This window comes from Chiloscyllium plagiosum, unplaced genomic scaffold (assembly GCF_037043375.1).
Source record: "Chiloscyllium plagiosum isolate Xiang-an unplaced genomic scaffold, Cpla_swu_hap1 HiC_scaffold_44, whole genome shotgun sequence".
Lineage (NCBI taxonomy): Eukaryota > Metazoa > Chordata > Chondrichthyes > Orectolobiformes > Hemiscylliidae > Chiloscyllium > Chiloscyllium plagiosum.
Genome location: NW_028270182.1, coordinates 43,857,503 through 43,861,816, shown reverse-complemented (window position 1 = coordinate 43,861,816; position 4,314 = coordinate 43,857,503). Strand labels below are relative to the sequence as shown.

At 45.2% G+C, this 4,314-nt stretch overlaps 1 non-coding gene across 1 annotated transcript; it reads left to right on the top strand.

Moving 5' to 3' along the window:
• Window positions 1–3,965: 3,965 nt before the first annotated feature.
• trnas-cga (transfer RNA serine (anticodon CGA)) lies at window positions 3,966–4,047 on the top strand. Its single transcript has one exon. It is a non-coding gene; the product is annotated as a tRNA-Ser (tRNA).
• Window positions 4,048–4,314: the final 267 nt, after the last annotated feature.

Sequence of the window (4,314 nt, the reverse complement as noted above, 5' to 3'; positions counted from 1 at the left end):
TTTTCCATTACAGGGATCGGGCTGACAGTGACTCAATAAGTGTGATGGAGTGAGGATGATAGTGACACAATGAGGGTGAGGTGTCAGCGTGGTAGTGACGCAGACTGTATGAGTGGATCAGGCCGATAGTTGCGCAGTGAGGGGGGTCAGAGTGATAGTGATGCAGTAAGTCTGTGGGATCGGACCAATAGTGACGCAGTAAGTGTGAGGTGGTCAGGGTGATAGTGAAGCACTTCGTGTGAGGGGTCAGTGTGACAGTGACGCAATAAGAGTGAGTGGTCAGGCTGATAGTGACCCAGTAATTGGAAGGAGATCAGGCTGATAGTGATGCAGTAAGTGTTTCTGTGTCAGGCTGATCCTGACGCATAAAGTGGAAGGGGACAGGGTGATAGTGACGCAGTAAGTGTGATGGGGTCAGGCAGAGACTGAGGCAGTGAGTGTGAGACAGTCAGGGTGATAGTGAGGGAGTAAGTGTGTGCGTTCAGGCTGGTAGTGACACAGTAAGTTGAGAGCGTCAGGCTGATAGTGGCCAATAAAAGTGAGGTGGTAGGGGAATAGTGACGCAGTAAGTGTGAGATGTCAGGCTGTTAGGCATGCATAAGTGTGAGGGGTCAGTCTGATAGTGAAGCAGTCGGTGTGAGGGGGTCAGGCTGATAGAGACGCAGTAAGTGTGGTGGGGTCAGACTGATAGTGTCACAGTATGTGTGAGGGGTCAGGCTGATAGTGATGCAGTAAGTGTCCGTGAGTCAGAGTGATCCTAATGCAGAAAGTGAGAGGGGACAGGGTGATAGTGACGCAGTGAGTGTGAGGGGGTCAGCGTGATGGTGACGGAGTAAGTGTGAGTGTTTAGGCTGATATTGATGCAGTAAGGTGAGGGCGTCAGGCTAATACTGGCCAGTAAGTGTTAAGTGACAGGCTGATAGTGATGCAGGAAATGTGAGGAGTCAGACTGATAGACACCGTGAAATTATGAGGGGTCAGGCTGATAGTGATGCGGCAAGTGTGCGAGTGTCAGGCTGATAGTGACGCAGTAAGTGTGTTGGGAGCAGAGTGATAGGAACGCAATAAGTGTGAGCGGCTCTGGATGATAGTGACAGGTCAGTATGAGGGGGAGGATGGTAGTGATCCAGTGAGTGTGAGGTGTCATGATGTCAGTGAAACAGACTGTGTGAATGTGTCATTGTGATGGTGACATGGCAAGTGTGATGGGGTCAGGGTGACAGTGACGCAGATGCTTTCAGGGGTCACGTTGTAGTGATGCAGTAATTGTGAGGTGTCAGGGTGATCGTGGCACAGTGAGTGTGAGATGTCAGTGTGATAGTGACACAGAACATTTGAGGGGCTAGGCTGATAGTGACGCAGTATGGGCAAGAGGTCAGGGTGACAGTGATGTGGATGCACTCACAGGGCCAGGTTGTAGTAAAGCTGTAAGTGTGAGTGTCTCAGGCTGATAGTGATGAAGTAAATGCGAGGGGCTAAGGCGGATAGGGATGTAGTAAGTGTCCAGGGGTAGTGTTAGAAGTGACGCAGTAAATGTGAGTGTTGAAGCTGATAGTGACGCATTACGTTTGAGGGGATCAGGCTGATCTGGACGCAGTGTGACGTTGTCAGGACGATAGTTATGCTGTAAGAGTATGGGAGCACAATGATCTTGACGCAGTAAGAGTGGGGAGTCAGGGTGATAGTGACGCAGTAAGCATGAGTGGGTAAGTCTGATAGTGACACAGTATATGTGAGTCAGCCTGGTAGTGGCGCAGTATGTGTGAGATGGTCAGGCTGATATTGATGCAGTTAGTGTGTTGGGGTCAAAGAGATAGTGACGCAATAGGTGTAAGCGGTTCAGGATGATAGTGACACAGTGGGTGTGAGATACCAGTGTGATAGTGACGCAGTAAGTGTAAGGGGTCAGGATGACAGTGACACTAAGTGTAAGGCCCTCACTGTGATAGTGCCGCAGCAAGTCTGGGGTGTCAGGGTGTAAATGACGTCGTAAGTGAGAGAGGGACATTGCGATAGTGAAGCAGTAAGTGTGAGGGGTTCAGGCCGATAGTGACACAGTCAATGTGACGGGGCAGTGTTTTATTGACAAGATAAGTGTGAGGCGTCAGTCTGATACTGACACAATAAATGTGACGGAGTCAGGCTGACAGTGACACAGTAAGTGTAAGGAGTCAGGGTGATAGTAACATAGGAAGTGTAAGGGCGTGACTGATAGTGGCAAAGTAAGTGTTTGGCAGTCAGGCTGATAGTGACGCAGTCAAAATGAGGGTCTCGAAATGAAAGTGGCGCAGTAAATGTGAGGGCGCCAGATGGATAGTGATGCAGTAAGTTTGAGGGGTTCACGCTGATATTAAGGCGGGAAGTGTGAGGGGTCAGGTCTATAGTGATGCAGTAAGTTTCGGCAGGTCAGGCTGATAGTGATGCATTCAAAGACCAAATATCCAAGGATCACTGTAGTGCTGAATAGCGAGACTTCTCAAGGCTAAGACAAAAATCAATAGTTCTCATCCTGGTCATAAATCACAATGCTTCATTTTAAAATTGTCCTCTCCTGCTTCTAGATTCACCAATGAGGGAACAAAATTTAATTGCACCACCCTGTTTATCTCTTCAAATATTTTGCAACTCTCAATGAGATTACCTCTCTTGTTTCGAAACTGTTTTTAAAAAGGCGGGATTTGCCCAATTTCAATTCAGAGGACTAACGTTCATCCATGATATCAAGGCTAATCACCATTCGTGGTATTCCTCATATGGCATTAGTATCTTTCCTAAATTGAGGATTATAATTCCTCATACAGTAGCCCAAGTGCGGTCGAACTGAGCCACCATACATTGGAAATAATGCTTCGTTCTCGTGCCCTGAAATCCTCCTGCAGCTTTCACAACAGACTTCTACAACTGCCACTAGACTTCAATGACTTATTATAAACTTCTCCAAGATGCATAAAAATCTGTACATTAGACTTTCTACTTCAAACCTTCGACAAATAATCTCCACACATTTGCCTCCTGACAAGTATGATAAAGTCAAATCGTTGCTATTTATTAAATCATGAGGGACATGGATAGGTTAACTCGTCAAGGTGTTTTCCGGCTGGTGAGGAAGTCAAAATTTAGAAAACATCGGTTTAAAATTAGTGGGTAAGGATTTAAAAGGGACGTCAGGGGCAACTTTTTCAGACGCGTCCAGAATGAGCTGCCAGAGAAGTTGTTGGAGACTGGTACAATATAACATTGAATGGCATCTGAATGGATATATGAGTAACAAGGTTTAGAGGGATGTGGGCCAAATGTTGGCAAATGGGACCTATTAATTTAGGATAACTGTCCACCATGGTCAAGTTGGAAAGAAGGGCCACTTTCCGTGTTGTATTGTTCAAGGACTTGTTGAATCTAGAAGAACCGCAAAAGCTTTGCAAATAATTCCGTCAAGACGATTTCAAGTTCCAAATCTTCGGTTAATCTTCCTCTCTTGTGCTCACAAGTTCATTACCTGATGTCAGAACTTACGGATTAGTTGCTGGATCCATTCCTGTGAATTGTCTCTGCATTCTTTATAATTCCGATATTTTTTTTTACGAATGTAGCTAGTGTTTATGGACTTAGCATCAATATTTCTAATACCATATTTCGATGAATATTAAAACACAACAGCATATCGAATTTGGCACCAGATGATGAGAAATTGAGTCAAAATCGATCGAACGCAGTGAGACAATGATCCTCTCTTCGTGTGGTGTACATCCGTGACTCTATAATTCGACGAAGAATCATTCCCACAACTTCAGCTGTGGCAGAATCTAGTTTGCGGTGAAAGCCTGTCAATCTGCTAAGGGAACGTTCGTCTGGGTCTCTGCAAAGGATTTGGCGTAATCTTTGGGTCTTGACAATTTGTTCTTCCAACAAATTACGTATTTCATGAATTCAGTTGTTTTACTATGAAAATTGGAGATTTTGCCGCAGCTGTGATGGCCGAGAGGTTAAGGCGTTGGATTCGAAATCCAATGGGATCTCCCTACGCAGGTTCGAATCCTGTTCACAGCGTAGAATCTTTTAAAAGTCATTAATTCCTTTGCGGGATTTGGATTTCGTGCCCCACGAAAGTAAATTTTCAACTGTGAAGAATCCGAAGTAATTTCAAGACTGACCCAGTCATCTAATTGAATAAATTATATGTCGAGACACAAAAGCCACCAACATCCAACACGAATCAGTTTCAACACATTTGTCGAACTATCGTGAAATTTGGATGTTTGGGGGTGGAATTCAGCAAAACAAGAAGCAATGCAATGCACTTACCTGCAGGTGATG